General features: G+C 40.7%; 1 pseudogene; it reads right to left on the bottom strand.

Annotated features, from left to right (window-relative positions):
- LOC124007956 overlaps positions 1-17764 on the bottom strand; it is a 234027-nt pseudogene that overhangs the window by 103339 nt on the left and 112924 nt on the right.

Raw genomic sequence — 17764 nt, forward strand, 5'->3', positions numbered from 1 at the left:
CAATGTATGACCATACCTATTCATATGGATTTAGTATCAGGACAACTTCTTTTTGAAACCAATCTTTTTAGCCTGCATTTGAATCTGTATTTTTTTTTGCCACATTTGCCAGGCACGTTTGGTTGACATTGACTAATTGAGCTTGTATGAATTATGCATACCTTCTCTGTCTCAGCCTGGTATGTCTTTCCAGCTTAAGACTTCACAAAGGGAAGCGTGTTAAAATGATTCAGGGGAGAAGGCAATATGCAGTAATTGACCACAGAGAATGTCAGAGAAGAGAAAGAACTTCAGCTTGCTAATGATGTGACACATAACCAGGCTAGATTCTGGTCGGTCTGATGAGTTCTGCATATTTAAATGTGGCGTAACACTTGCAGTTAAAACTCACTGCCTTTAGTCTAACTTTGACGAAGAAGGTGAAGCTCTACCTGTGATTTCCATAGCAACATGCTAGAGCCTGATATTGTCTGTTTAAGAGCCCAGTGCAGTCAAAAATCTTTTTTTCCCATATTTTCTGTCTCATATTGTAAAACACCTGATGAAATTAATATTGTAAAAGTGTGAACAAGTTTGATCAGTGTTATTCCTGATATTTGCTGGTTGAAAGTACAATCTAATCAGCAGGTTTGCATGGGGGCGTGTTTCGGCTGTCCATGTTGACATCACCATGTGGTTAATTGGTTTATAGATGCTAATAACAGCTAGTTTTCAGTTTTCCCCTCCCCACTCAGACCACACCCAGACACTCCTAGAAATATTCTTCCTTTAAGATAAAAAGCCATTTTTTGCCCATTTTAACGGAACACTATGACAGCAACGTACTTAATTGTTACCCAGAAATTATTTGATATTGCTATAAAAATGGCTGCATTTGACCTTTAAACTGTCCAATGGGATCAATCTATTACAATGCAATGATCTCCCCTGGATAAAATACGCAAACCTCAATAGAAAATCAATGAGAAGGAGCAGGGAATCAAATAAGATTCCCAGCGGTTGGATACATTAGCAGAGTATCGGCAACTCCATGAAATATTCAACATATTTTTCACATTATTTCAACGTTTTTCGGGATGTATTTCGTAAGCAAACCCCGAAACGCAGAACAAGAAGTTCTCAAAGAAAATGTACAGATGATGAACTTTCACAGAAGACATCTGTGTTACTGTAAGTTTTAAAACAGGCTTGTCGATATGCTATGTATAGAATGTATATGTTGTCCATAATAGGACACATATGGAATCAACACAAAAAAGTGTTAAACATTTCAGATTCTTCAAAGTAGCCATTCTTTGCCTTGATGACAGCTTAGCACACTCTTGGCATTCTCTCAACCAGCTTCACCTGGAATGCTTTTCCAAAAGTCTCGAAGGAGTTTACACATACAGTGGGGCAAAAAAGTATTTAGTCAGCCATCAATTATGCAAGTTCTCCAACATGGTCACCTACAAACAAGCAAGATTTCTGGTTCTCACAGACCTGTAATTTATTCTTTAAGAGGCTCCTCTGTCCTCCACTCGTTACTTGTATTAATGGCACCTGTTTGAACTTGTTATCAGTATAAAAGACACCTGTCCACGACCTCAAACAGTCACACTCCAAACTCCACTATGGCCAAGACCAAAGAGCTGTCAAAGGACACCAGAAACAAAATTGTAGACCTGCACCAGGCTGGGAAGACTGAATCTGTAATAGGTAAGCAGCTTGGTTTGAAGAAATCAACTGTGGGAGCAATTATTAGGAAAGGGAAGACATACAAGACCACTGATAATCTCCCTCGATCTGGGGCTCCACGCAAGATCTCACCCCGTGGGGTCAAAATGATCACAAGAACAGTGAGCAAAAATCCCAGAACCACACTGGGGGACCTAGTGAATGACCTGCAGAGAGCTGGGACCAAAGTAACAAAGCCTACCATCAGTAACACACTACGCTGCCAGGGACTCAAATCCTGCCGTGCCAGACGTGTCCCCCTGCTTAAGCCAGTACATGTCCAGGCCCGTCTGAAGTTTTCTAGAGAGCATTTTGATGATCCAGAAGAAGATTGGGAGAATGTCATGTATCGTGAGATTTTGAGTGAAAACCTCCTTCCATCAGCAAGGGCATTGAAGATGAAACGTGGTTGGGTCTTTCAGCATGACAATGATCCCAAACACACCACCCGGGCAACAAAGGAGTGGCTTCGTAAGAAGCATTTCCAGGTCCTGGAGTGGCCTAGCCAGTCTCCAGATCTCAACCCCATAGAAAATCTTTGGAGGGAGTTGAAAGTCTGTGTTGCCCAGCAACAGCCCCAAAACATCACTGCTCTAGAGGAGATCTGCATGGAGGAATGGGCCAAAATACCAGCAATAGTGTGTGAAAACCTTGTGAAGACTTACAGAAAACGTTTGACCTCTGTCATTGCCAACAAAGGGTATATAACAAAGTATTGAGATAAACTTTTGTTATTGACCAAATACTTATTTTCCACCATAATTTGCAAATACATTCATAAAAAATCCTACAATGTGATTTTCTGGATTTTATTTTCCTAGTTTTGTCTGTCATAGTTGAAGTGTACCTATGATGAAAATTACAGGCCTCTCATCTTTTTAAATGGGAGAAGTTGCACAATTGGTGGCTGACTAAATACTTTTTTGCCCTACTGTATGCTGAGCACAATATTGGCTGCTTTTTTTCATTCTGCGGTCAAACTCATCCCTAACCATCTCAATTGGGTTAAGGTCAGTGCTTCATGGTGGGAACAACACATGCGGAGCTCATCCGTTCACCTACTCTGCGTCACACAAAGACACGGCAGTTGGAAACCAGCAATTCAACCATGAAGGTCTGTTTCACACAGTCTCCCAGGAACAGTTGATGTTGAGATGTGTCTGTTACTTGAACTCAGTGAAGCATTTATTTGGGCTGCAATTTCTGAGGCTGGTATCTCTAATAAACATCCTTTCCTGTGTTGGTCCTCATGATAGCCAGTTTCATCATAGCGCTTGATGGTTTTTGTGACTGCACCTGAAGAAACAAGTTCTTGAAATGTCCCATATTGACTGACCTTCATGTCTTCAAGTAATGATGGACTGTTGTTTCTCTTTGCTTATTTGAACTGTTCTTGCCATAATATGGACTTAGTTATTTTAGCAAATAGGGCTATCTTCTGTATACCACCTCGAGCTTGTCAGAACACAACCGATTGGCTCAAACGGAAGAAATGACAGAAATCTACTTTTATCAAGGCACACTTGTTAATTGAAATGCTTTCCAGGTGACAACATGAAGCTGGTTGAGAGAATGCCAAGAGTGTGCAAAGCTGTCATCAAGACAAAGGGTGGCTACTTTGAAGAATCTCAAATATAAAATATATTTTTTATTTGTTTCACACATTTTTGATTACTACATGATTCCATATGTGCTATTTCATAATGTTGATGTCTTCACTATTATTCTACAATGTAGAAAATAGTACAAATAAAGACAAACCCTTGAATGAGTAGGTGTGACCAAACTTTTGACTGGTACTCTATGTACTGTACTATGTACTATGTCTATGTCTATGTCTATGTACTATGTACTATGTCTATGTACTGTCTATGTACTGTACTACCTCAATTACCTCAATTACCTCGTACCCCTGCACGGTACTGGTACCCCGTGTATATAGCCAAGTTATCATTCCTCATTATGCATTTATTCCTCATGTTATTATTTGTCTATATTTTTCTCTCTGCATTGTTGGAAAGGACCAGTAAGTGAGCATTTCACTGTTAGTTTATGAAGCATGTGACAAATCAATTGTGATTTGATGTTAGAAAAGAAAGTGTGTATGTCTCTTATGGCACCCTATTCCCTATGGAGTGCACTACTTTAGACCAGGACCTTTTCTGGTAAAAAAAAGAAAGTAGTGCCATATATTGTGAATAGGGTGCTATTTGGGGCACACAGTAAGATGAATTATTTAGTATGCCATTGCAGACTCAACCATGGAAGGAAAGGACTAGCCAGGTACTAGACCTGTATGTGCTTCAGACAACTTCTCTGACAATCAATGTCATGATGACATACAGTATGGGGTTGATATGACGGCGATAGGCAGAAGAGTTGGCTGAAGCATACACACTTAGAGACCAGACCTGGAATTAATGGAGTGCCTAATTTAGGAGAAAGTAATCAAAACAATTATTCCCTCCAAACATTGGAACTAGAAGCGATCTGCAGTATCAGCTACAGTATGTGGTTTCTGCATTCACATTAACAGTATGCTCTTTGTTCATAACAGTACAGTAGAACTACTTTACATCTTTTAAGAAAGATTTTATACCTGTCCCGGTCAGGTGACCCCGCTGCGTTCGTGACATTTATACATATTCAATACAAATATCAACATGTTCATCTGAGAGCATGACATTTCAGTGGCTCACCTGTAGAATGTCGTTTGGGGCAGTCCATACATCCAAGGCTGCAACTCCAGGTTGGGGTACTCCGCAAAAGGCGGGACGATGACGGAGAAGATGAGAGACAGGCAGACGAAGACAGCAGGCAGAATCACCTGTGTGACATAGATATGATATCAGAATCAGTTGCAAAATGACGCTTCTTTGCGCATGGCCTATTTTAGGTATCCTATTCTGTCAATACACTGTTGTGACACTGTCTCAACACGAGGCTGACACAATGCTTGCCATATGAGTTCATGACAATAACGGACTGTCCACATAACTCTGTAATGATACTAACAAAAGTTGGATATTTTCCATGTTAGGACAGTGTCATGGCTGGTCTGTCATTCATGTCATCATGTGACAGGCGCTACATGCAAGTCTTGCATACAGTGTACCGTTATAGTACAGTATGCTCTGTTATTAAGTTATATCTAAAATAATAGTGTGTGTTACGGCACCACTTTCACCAGCCAACCAAATGAACAGAGCATATTCCCCATAGAACTAGAAGAGGGATGTTTCATGTGTATGACCGAGGCTCCCTCAGGCTGCATCAGTGTTATTACACAATCCAATTAGTAAATGCTGCTAGTGACAATTTGTCTTTGCACTTGTCATGTGCTTTCACTCAGATTGGAAATGTGTACTGCACTGCACTGAATAAGCATCATTCAAATGAAGTAAAGTGCATTCAGAAAGTTTTCAGACCCCTTGACTTTTTCCACATTTTGTTACATTACATTGTTTGTTTAAATAAAAGGCTGTAACATAATAAAATGTGAAAAAAGGGGTCTGAATACTTTCCGAATGCACTGTATCGTTGCCACAAATCTATTAACCCTGCTTGCATGTGTGTGTGTGTGTGTGCGCGTGTGGCGTGTGCGTCCGTGCCAGTGCCTGTGTGTGCCTGCTTGCGTAGTTGTGGAAGAGATGGGTGGGGAGAGTAATTCAACATTTCTACCGCTACAGTAGTTACATCATCCTACCCCCATCATTAGCCCCAACTCCCACCCGACCTCTGTTACACTCCACAATGATAGGGATGCAAGTAATAAGACATGAGACCAAAACCTTTTATTATGCTCACCGTGAACTTGTTATGGCTGCCATGCACGTGTAAGGAGTTTTATTAAACACTTTCAAACATCATCAATCGTCACCCACTTCGCTTTATTCTCTTTTCCACCATCGAAGCTCACTGCCACAATTTCCTCCCTTTCTCTCCCTCGTGGAAATGTTCCCTTTTCATTTCCGTTCTCGGAGCTGACTAAAAGTCAAAGACAGAATGCACAATATCTCTTTAATCACTTGTACCGCTAGGTACTCCACTGAAGAGAGATGTTTGCTCAACTTGATTAATTGCATGCTGCAATTGCCGGAACCCATTCAAACAGTACAATACATTGGAAAAATGCTATGTAAACGAGTTCTATGTAAATGCAGGCCCCGGAAAAGTAATAGTCCGCGTTTGCTGAAAAGCGGCTTAATGAGACAATACGTAAGATGGAGGACAACAGAACACACACTCTGACTGTAATTGTGTGTGGCAGCTTGTAGTAGTTCTTCTGCAAACACCCCGCAAACAATGGAGAAAAGTCATTACATTCACAATGTCAATGCTCTCTATAGACTGAGTTTAGCAGCACACACTCAAGTTTGGTGAAACAACGAGTCTGATCTTTCTAAATGGGTACAATACAAACACCAAAACACAAATATTGTGTTTTGTGATTCACTGTAAAATGGCATTTCATTTGAGGGCAGACTGGCTTGTTGGCATAATACATTTGTTTTTGTGAATCAACTAGTGCAACGCTGTCGTCAAGGCAAAGGATGGCTACTTTGAAGAATATCAAATATCAAATATATTTAGATTTTCTTAACACATGTCTGGTAACTAGTTTTGATGTTTAAACTATCATCATACAATGTAGAAAATAGTACAAATATAGAAATTAATGAGTAGGTGTCCAAACTTTTGACTGGTACTGTACAGTATATGATATTCCTATAGTGTTCTATTTAATTCTATTCCATCAACAGGGATTTTGATAATCATCATAATCATGACACCTTGGTCTCAATCCAGACCGGTGTGGAATCAATGTAGAACAACGTAAGTAATATGTATTGCACTCTCCATATTATGTATCTGACCTGGGTTGTCAAGGTGATGCTACAGTATATACTGTACGATGTTGGCCATTAAAGGCTAATTGACAGGAAATAACAATGACTCGCGATAATAAATTCGACTAATTCACAAGTGCTAATAACAGAGACTCACTGCAATACACAGACTAATTTGATGACTAATAAGAAGAAATTGATGGAACATTTCAGAACACCACAGAAAGCTACTTCAGGGGCCAAGTTTAAGGGTGTAACTTTGTTGCCATTGGTTACATATCTGAGAAGTCAAAGAGCAGCTCAGACCATCAATTAACTTTAATTATCGGAGTAAACCACAGGATAATAGCGAAACGGTAGAACAAAGGGACTGGAAGGTCAATGTCGTAGGAGTCTACAAAAACAAGACTGTCCTTTCATTTCCCTGTGAGTATGATGCCGCGACATTGACATGACATAATTCACATTTCAATGAAACTGTCCAAGTGATATCAGCTAAAAATGACAACATATGCTGAGTCATTGGTCTGGTTTCCCGCATTCAATGTTTCTTGTTTTTTTAAAGACGATTGTTCCTCAAGTGCAATGTTAATACCAATTGTCTGGCATAACACACAAAAGTGTCACTAGATATCACTTCACTTTGCCGCAAACTATTGGCTTTGTTCAAATTACACATTCACTCTTGGGAATGGCCAGCATCTCTTGGGGTGCACTGCAACAACATAGTTGAATTCTTATGAGGGGCTTGATTCACGACCCCTTGAACCACGATACTTCTTGCCACAAGTAGCTTTCCCAAAAGGCATCGCATTCAGTCCCATGTACACACGCCGAGCTTCGATTCAGTCGACTTCGCTCACACAACACAACCGATGAGCTCGCCTCCCCACCACCTCCACGAGCTTCCATCCCCTGACTTTCGTCCCCATAAATCACTTCCCTTTGAGTCACACACCATCATCTCTTTTGAATTCCCCACCGGCTCTGCTTGAAGAGATGCTCTTCACAATCAGCTGACAATGGGAGGTGTTTACATGATGGTCAGGCCCTTTTGTCAGTCCTGCAAGTGACATGAATGGGGGAGAAGAGAGGAGAAAGGAGGGAGGAGAGTAGCCCTGAAACAGTCTGCATCCCAATATTTCGTAGGGAACAACTTTTTCCACTAGAGCTCAAAATGAAACATATGGCAATATATCGGGAATAGGGTGCATTTTGGGAATCACTAACACTCCACACATACACACACTTCCACACACCTCCCCTCGCTAACGCAACAGAGCGACGTCCGGGATTGACAGTGACTAATGGTGGGATCAGTATTACAGAGTTACAGGAGGAAGTGTGTTCTAGAACGCGGCAGGTGGTAGGTTTACACACGGGCAAGTGGAAGGAGCGGCGTGGTGCACTTTATGATTACGATGCCTTTGGAGTGTAATTAATTCAATGTCGTGGTATCATTCATCGCTGATGGGGTTACACCACGTCTATACACGTGTTGTGAATAAAGATTTTCATCTTTGTGATTAATAAGGGAGCAGAGCTCAAAATAAATGAGTAAAAGAACAACACATTCTCAGGTTGTAAGTCAACAATTGTGTATCATCTCTGATGAAAGAGAAATTGAAGGTGTCATGTAAATAGATAACCGTGTATTGGTTCTGACTGGAAATTAAAATGACCCACAAAACGATAGAGACACACACTTAATAGGCTAATAGCAACCTGTCAGCGAGCTAATTGTTATGATAATCTTATCTGATACATAACTCATTAAACCACATCATTAGCATACTCGCAAATTAGGAAAAAAAACTCAAAACAAATCAGACAGTTCTCTGACTTTCAGGATCCTATGAATTTAAAGTGGAAACCGTTGTGGTGGGGAGACAAAGTTCACAGGGCTGGTGTGTGTGTGTGTGTGTGTGTGTGTGTGTGTGTGTGTGTGTGTGTGTGTGTGTGTGTGTGTGTGTGTGTGTGTGTGTGTGTGTGTGTGTGTGTGTGTGTGTGTGTGTGTGTGTGTGTGTGTGTGTGTGTGTGTGTGTGTGTGTGCGCGCGCGCGTGTGTTTACATTACAGAGCATCTCTCAAAGTTGTGACGACCTCCGTCTCCTTGGCAACAGCTAGAGACTGACAAAATTCTTCAGATGAGATTAAATCTCCACTACCCTTAAGAAACTGATCATGCATTCTAGGTGTGTTGCATATATATATATATATATATATATATATATATATATATATATATATATATATATATATATATATATATTGGTACTGAGCATTCAAATGTGTGTTTTCCCCTAAAACAAGTTCTCTCATTAGCTCATTTAATTTCTCCTCCACAGATTCATTGGTTGGAAGTATTATCACATCCATTTATAAAACCACTTCCCTCCCACAGTGTAACAAATTTTAAAAATAAATTATTTTTTCATGACAGTACAAAACAAAATTGTATAATTAAGCAATAAGGTATGGGGGGGGGGGGTTATGGCCAATATACCACAGCCAAGGACTGTTCTTAGGCACAATGCATCGTGGAGTGCCTGGACACAGTCCTTAGCCGTGGTATATTGGCCATATACTACAATCCCCAGAGATGCCTTATTGCTGTTATTAACTGGTTACCAAAGTAAAACAGCAGTAAAAATACATGTTTTGTCATACCCGTGGTATACGGCTACCACGGCTGTCAGCCAATCAGCATTCAGGGCTCGAACCACCCAGTTTATAACAGGGCATAGAGAACTATGGGGGTTATGTGTGGTCATTACCTGAGCAATGAGGCCTTTGCGGCTCCTGCGTGCGTGGTGAAAGCGTTTGATGAAGAGGGCCAGGAACTGTCTCCGGATCAGTTCCCATCCCGTGATCACACTGGAGCCCTTCCCATTCACATTGGCCACTCTCTCCACATCTAAAATGGAAGGCATACAAAATGTCTGCATTACTACAGTGCACTTTCTGTAGAATAGGATTTTATGAAGTGAATTGATAACAATCTGATAGGCTCTTGGGTTTGTAGGAAGTGAATACAAATTATTTAGCTTCTCCAATGGCGTAAAAAGGAACAAAAAACACAGTTATCAGTCTCCACTCAAAAGAGTAAAACAATCCCCACAAAAAAAAGCAACCTCTTATCAGTCTCAAAAGTCCAACCAAAATATTTTTGACACAAAGCATATTCAAATGGTAAACCGGCATGTGATATTGAATTTGTTTCATAAATGGTCTTGCTCAGGGAGAAATTGCAAGACGGGAGACATGTTCCGATACTATTGTATTGTGGAAAATGAAAACCTCCTGTGAGGAATATTAATTCATGTAATATTAATTTGGCTTTCCAAAATGGCCGCTAGTGTGGAAAAGCCACCTGTATGACAAATCAGCTGTCTTGGCAACCAAGGAGAGAAAGGAGCACGAATTGTCACAATGACTGACCTTTTGCATCTTCTCCAGAGTTAATTGTCAGAGAGCAGCAAATAATGAGGCTTTTTTTTTACATGAATGTGCGAGCTGCTGCAAGACGACAAGGCATTGACCCGGTATTACATACCCTCCACTCTGCTAGTGAACTTCACTTTCATCTCGTCTTCAGCTGGATAGTAACAATAGACAGGGAGGACATAAAGAAAATGGATCATGGCCATACATTCCACTTAAACATCCCTTCTCTAGTTCAGAATAGGCTTATTTACTTTTTAGTTTTTGACGATAACACTCAAAGGTTAACGGCATACCACTTTTCCCAGGCATTTCGTCTGAAGTGTCCCCGACTTTGGTGAGGCTTTGCCGTTGCCTCTTGGATTCCCTTGAACTTCTTGTCTTGTCTCTTACCAAAGCTGCGTTGATAGCTGAAAGAATATACTTAAGATGAGTTGTTTTGGCTTAATCCGTTTACAGTTACGATTACCATACAGAAAGTACAGCAACCTGTATTGTGAACTATACGTTGCATTATTACTAGCTGTGGGCACTAATATGAATAATTTGATATGATATCGATATGATCAAGGTATATCGTCATATCCGTTTGCATTCAAATTAGTTGGGTAGGTTTAGGCTCCCAGAAGATTCACACCTGGCCCAATGGGGAGTGATCAGCAAGTAGTTGTCTGGACTCTCGAGAGAAAAAGTGAACATTCACACAGTTGCAATGCTTTTTTAATAAAACCAATACAAACTGATATCGTATCGATATTCCATATCAGTGCCCATCACTACACACTACTGTACGTAAAAACAGAAAACCCTAAAAACTAGGGTTTTTAAGTAATTGTCAGATTTGAGATAAAATGCAAAGGTTAGCTGTAGGTTGAAAAGTAAAGTCCTTTGGTAATTGATCCAACAAGGAAAATGCTACTAAACGAGTGCATAATCGATCAACACTAGTTCAATCAATGTAGTACAGAGAATCACTGAACATCAAAGCAATACAGAAGACTCAATGATGTGTGTGGTTGTGTCGATACTTCATATAATCAGTCCACGATTAAACTATTTTACTAAATTGTTACATTTTAACCCCCCAAATTACAGTCAACCGCCATTTTACCTGGGATTTCCGCATCAACACCTGTGTCCTCTGCCACTTTGAGGAAAATCTGTGAGATGGAACACGGCATAATTACCATGATATGAAATGGCTTTTTTTCTCATCATTTTTCATCATTGAAGTGACCTCTATGTGTGTCTTAAACAAATGATCGACAACACTCCTGTTATTACAATAACAAGGACTATCTTCATTACACTGATAAATAGTCCTCCTTCCCTGCTCCTGTATTACACACACACACACACACACACACACACACACACACACACACACACACACACACACACACACACACACACACACACACACACACACACACACACACACACACACACACACACACACACACACACACACACACACACACACACACACACACACACACATATTGAAAATACCACAGACTGACATCTCATTTCCCTTCCTTAAATAAATATGTGCAGTAGGTACCACCTGAATAACCTTGTGTCTGTTGAGAAGGAATTATTCACACTGCCTGCCAAGCCTCTTCATCTGCCAAAACTATCTGAGACATATTAGTTGTGTTTAACAACACTCACTTGGTGGTATGTACCTGCCTACATAATCCAACACTACCCTTGGCATAGTAAGCATTTGGTTAGTTTAGGAGAGCGCAGTGTATGTGTGTGTCTCGTCCGCCTCATACCTCCTCTAGTGTGGTATCTGAGATGCCGTAGTTGGTGACACCAATGTCGGCCATCTTGAGGTCCAGCTCTTTGAAGAGGAGTGCAAAGGTGCCATCCTTGGCCCCGCCATAGGGAAGGATGTAGGTGATCTCCTGGCCGATGCTCTCGAGGAACACCGCCTCGGGAACATGCCGACACACCACCTTACTGACATCTATGAGCGCAACATGGTGAAGAGAAACAGGAAGGATGACATGGATGTATTGAAAAGAACTTACAGTATAATTGATGTCCTTTATAATGACAAATGACAATAATACAAAATTAAACCGTACAAGTCAATACACCTCATTTAAAATCATTGAGGCCAACACAAAAACATTCTACAACTCTTTTACTTTTTCAAAAGTGAGGTGAATCGGGGTCTCCTCAAGGGTCATATTCACAGTTGAGATACAGTTGGTTTGTGAGTTTTGCAAAAAACAGCACCATGACAAGTATGGAAGATATTCGAGAAACGCAAGTGGATTTGAAATTCTACATTCCAAAGAGAAACTGGAATTGCCATATCTTGTTAGTTCCTCATCATTATGATATCTAAAGAGCAAATCTCAAAATCAAACGTATTGCCCTTTATAGGGAATAGGGTGCCATTTGGTATGCACAACCCAAGAAAACACCACCTACTCCATTGATCACATAGATAATTACAGCTGCTCAACCAAGTGAGGCTTTGGCTTTATGATGTCGGAAAGTGGATCGGCTTCACATGTTTTACACTTTTGCCTTAACAACCTCTTAAACGTAAGGGACCCTATTTGATTTGTTTTATTTGGTGTGACTTACTACCATATATGGGCATACAGTTTTATACAGGCAGGTGGAGCCGATGACCTCATTTCAAGATGGCTGCTACCGACATTCTGGTTAGCATTGTGAAGCAGAAACGAAATAAACATTGAGTATGTTGATACACACCGAAAGCCGGGACTTCACAGATCATTAGGATATCTCATTTGTCTGCCTGTGACCTACCGTTATTGATCACCAGCCCCGAGAGTCAACATTTTTATTTTACACAATGTTTTCAAACAGCAAACATCTTACAATGTAAGCTTTGATTTGAGATATAGCTACATAGGGGGTTCTAAATTAATCCTTAGGTTGGAAGGAACAATGTTATTTTGCCAATGTTATCTGATGATGTATGACTTAATGGCAACGAATGTCGAATGTCCACCGAGTGACTAACTTTGCGCATCAAAAATATGATGTTGCCTGCTTACGCGCTGTAGGCATCCATTACACAGGGGATTGGCCACTATGGCACCTTCACAGTCTTGTAGCCAATGAGAAGTTTTCCAGGGATATGCAGTTGACCTGGGTGGGACAAACCAAGGTCTAGAACCTTTTATGCGTAATGCTAAATATTGCTAGCTGGTTCAGACACGAGACTCACTGAGCACGTTACATTACATTACATTGTAAACAGATTTCATCACTTTAATTCCATCGCTTTAGCATAAAAGATGGCTGATGTACACCGACATAGAAGCTTTGAATAATATACTGGAGTCGGACTCGGATCAGGGGAACAATATGGACAACGAGGATTTCGACTCAGCAGACGAAGATTGAAACTTTTTGAAAGTTTCAATTGCAGTCGCAAAAACCATCAAGCGCTATGATGAAGCTGGCTCTCATGAGGACTACCACAGGAAAGGAAGTTACCTCTGCTGCAGAGGATAAGTTCAGTAGAGTTACCAGACTCTCCAGAAACTGCAGTCCAAATAAATGCTTCAGTAACAGACAATCTCAACAAATGTTCTGAATCAGGCCTTCATGGTTTAATTGCTGCAAAGAAACCACTACTAAAGGACACCAATAATAAGACGAGACTTTCTTGGGCCAAGAAACACAAGCAATGGACATTAGACCGGTGGAAATCTGTCCTTTGGTCTGATGAGTCCAAAATTTGAGATTTTTGGTTCCTACCGCCGTGTCTTTGTGAGACACAGAGGTGGTGAACGGATGATCTCCGCATGTGTGGTTCCCACCGTGAAGCATGGAGGAGGAGGTGTGATGGTGTGGAGATGCTTTGCTGGTGACACTGTGGGTGATTTAAAAAAAAAATTCAAGGCACACTTAACCAGCATGGCTACCACAGCATTCTGCTGCGATACTCCATCTCTTTTTTGCTTAGTGGGAATGTTTTTTTTGAACAGAACAATGACCGAAAACACACCTCCAGGCTGTGTAAGGGCTATTTGACCAAGAAGAAGAGTGATGGAGTGCTGCATCAGATGACCTGGCCTCCACAATCACCCAACCTCAACCCAAATGAGATGGTTTGGGATGAGTTGGACTGCAGAGTGAAGGAAAAGCAGCCAGCAAGCGCTTAACATATGTGGGAACACATTCAAGACTGTTGGAAAAGCATTCCAGGGGAAGCTGTTTGTGAGAATTCCAAGAGTGCCAGCATGTGTGACCCATTTAAGGAAACAAGGCGTATGTCGTGGATCACTGCTTTACAGTAGAGCCACTTGAACATAAACTTTTTCTTTATCAAAATGCACTTTTTTGGCAGAAATGCCATCTCGAACATGTAAACGTTCATGTGCCTTAATAACAAACTTGTATGCCTTCTGTAAATAGGAATGCAATTGATTATGAGCCTAGTTGGTTTAGCCACAGAAAGAGACAGCAACCTGTCTGAGATAATGAGTGGGCTGAACATGTCGAGAGTTGAGTTTGGATTGGTTTGCCATGTAGCACGCTTCCTGTCTAACGCGGCATTTAAAAAATGTATTACGTAGTAAAACTGCATATGTGTTTTTCTCCACTTTCTGGAGGACCGAGTTTTGAAATCAGTGGAATTCATAGCTAAAGAGATGGAGAAAACACCTGTCTCTGGATTACATCTTCAAACTAAGGGCAACCATGGCATCTGTGACAGGACACATCCATCTATAATGTGTATGGGTAAGATAGTCTAGCTAGCTACATTTTCAGATATTATACATTTCTAATTTTGACAGAAAGTTCTTTCATTTCAAGTTAAAGTGTACAGTTAGCTAGTTAACGCTAGCTGGCTGCCTTCCTAGCTAACATTACGTGTATGATCTAATTATTCGTATCTCAGAGCCATTTGCTTGGCTATTTATATTCTAATGTAAGCTAGCTAACATTGAACCTGGTTGGTTAGCTACCTGCAGATTCATGCAGGGTAGTAACGTCATGAGTTGGGATTGTGGTTCATTGTTAAGCTAGTTAACTTCACTAGGGTAGGGGGCACTATTTTCACTTCCGGATGAAAAGCGTGCCCAAAGTAAACTGCCTGCTACTAAGGCCCAGAAGCTAGGATATGAATGTAGTTGGTAGATATTGATAGAAAACACTCTAAAATAATGTCTGTGATTATGACAGAACTGATTTGGCTGGCAAAAACCTGATAAAAATCCATCCAGGAAGTGGGCTTTTTTATGTTTGTAGTTTTCTATTGAATGCCATTACAGTATCCATAGACTTAGGACTCAAATTGCACTTCCTCTGGCTTCCACCAGATATAAACAATCTTTAGAAATAGTTTCAGACTTGCATTCTGAAAAATGAATGTGTAAGACCTCTCTGAATGAGTGGACACCGCAGTGGCCCAGAAATTTTTCCATACGCCTTTCTTGTTAACCTTTTATATTGACAATGTTCAAATATTATGACTAAAAACAACCTGAGGATTGATTATATATATAGTTTGACATGTTTCTATGAACTTTACGGATACTATTTGGATACGTCTGCATGTTGTGACTGCATTTGAGCCTGTGGATTACTGAACAAAACGCGCAAAGAAAACAGAGGTTTTTGGATATAAACATGGACTTTATCGAACAAAATGAACATTTATTGAGTAAATGGGAGTCTTGTGAGTGCAAGATCATCAAAGGTAAGTGATTCATTTTATCACTATTTCTGACTTGTGTAACTCTTCTACTTAGCTGGTTACTGTTTGTAAGGATTTGTCTGCTGGGCGCTGTTCTCAGATAATCGCACGGTATGCTTTCGCCAAGCCTTTTTGAAATCTGACACAGTGGTTGGATTAACAAGAAGTTCATCTTTAAACCCATGTATAACACCTGTATGTTTTATTAATTTTTATAATGAGTATTTCTGTTTTTGAATTTGGCACGCTGCAATATCACTGGATGTTGGCCAGGTGGGACGCTAGTGAGGTTAACAGAAGACTCCACTATGCAAGCAACTATTCGGGTGCGTTCGCATATTCAGTCTGGCCATATACTCCTAATTCAGAGCACTCTCGTCTGTGTGTGCCATAGCGCAGAATAACTGATGAATTTAGGAATGCTCAACACCTGTTGAATATGGCCGGTGTCAGTAAACGTTGGCAAAAAAGCGTAATTAAATTGTTGCCAGCAGCACAGTTAGTCCTCAACGCTCTGGATAACATGAAAACAACGTAACCAGCTCTGCTAGGGCGAGTAAAATGGTCAGAGTTTGGGTGGGTGCTAAAGCTGAAGAGGGTGTGAACGATGCTGAATGGGTGTAGACAAAGGAGAGCTCTCCAGTAGGTACCAAAAGATTCAAAGGCCAAGTTAATCAACTTTCAGAATTACTTTCTCATTGTTCCTCAAATGCAGTGTATGATAAACCGATTTGTAGCTTGTGTCTCTGCTTTTATTCAATGTAAAAAAACACAATTTCAACATTTGCTACATAAGGTGGTTGGTCACATTGTGGGAAATCCTTCAATTCTGTTGGAAAGACATTCGTCATGAAGCTGATTGAGAGAATGCGAAAAGTGTGCAAAGCTGTCATCAAGGCAAAAAGTGGCCACTTTGAAGAATCTAAAATATACTTTGATTAGTGTAACACTTATGTGGTTACTACTGTACATGATTTCATATAGGTAGAAAATAGTAAACGTAAAGAAAAGGCCTGGAATGAGTACTGTAAATGTGTCAACTTTTGACTGGTACATCTGTGTGGTTTTTAAGTAGAACATTGGCATACCCAGACAGTTATACAGAGAGGACATGATTGAATATATCCTTGGGTCCCTCTGTCATATTTGTTGTTTATTTTTTAGATGGTTTGGATATTGATCAAAATGAAGCCATAACATTGTATTCAAGGCCCACGCACGCACACACACACACACACACACACACACACACACACACACACACACACACACACACACACACACACACACACACACACACACACACACACACACACACACACACACACACACACACACACACACACACACACACACACACACACACACACACACACACTCAATCAATCAAAATCCAGTCTTTCTTCCTTCATGATAGGTACAATCCAGGTCCCCCAATCTCAGTTCCTTGATTCTTGATCGTCACTCCAAGTTAAAAAAAATAAGAATATATATTTGGAAGACCAAGGCTGCCTTATTACTGATTGGGACTACGGTCGGCACCTACTCTGGATGGGACTGACACTGGTCGGGCAATCAGACCCACTAGCCAGTGTCACAGATCTCAGAGAGAGAGAGAGAGAGCGTGGACTAGAATACTTAGAGATGTCACTGTGACACGAAATGGAGTGGACAATCAACTGCTGACATGACATTCTAAAGCCTGTCAGATCTCTCAGGCCACTCTTCGTCTTTCTGTTCTGTTCTAGCTGTATGGTGGTGGGTTCCACCCATACAATGTTAGGTGATTTGAGTACTTGGAAAAACATGACATGAAATCGTCCTTCAATTGAACTATTTCCCATGACAGTTAAGGTTGAACATACTGTATATGGCACTTGTGAATGAAGCACAAGGGACAAACATGACACAGTTTGGATACATTATTAAGGGGGATCCTGTTGCTGAATACTATTTAGGTGGTGTTAATCCTACCTGTGGGTTCAGAGTTACTCCAGTTCTGTCGTGCGATCCCTTCAACCAGACTGGTTCTCCTCAATGACTCACCAGTCTCC

The sequence above is a fragment of the Oncorhynchus gorbuscha genome, linkage group LG21 (genome assembly GCF_021184085.1).
Source record: "Oncorhynchus gorbuscha isolate QuinsamMale2020 ecotype Even-year linkage group LG21, OgorEven_v1.0, whole genome shotgun sequence".
Lineage (NCBI taxonomy): Eukaryota > Metazoa > Chordata > Actinopteri > Salmoniformes > Salmonidae > Oncorhynchus > Oncorhynchus gorbuscha.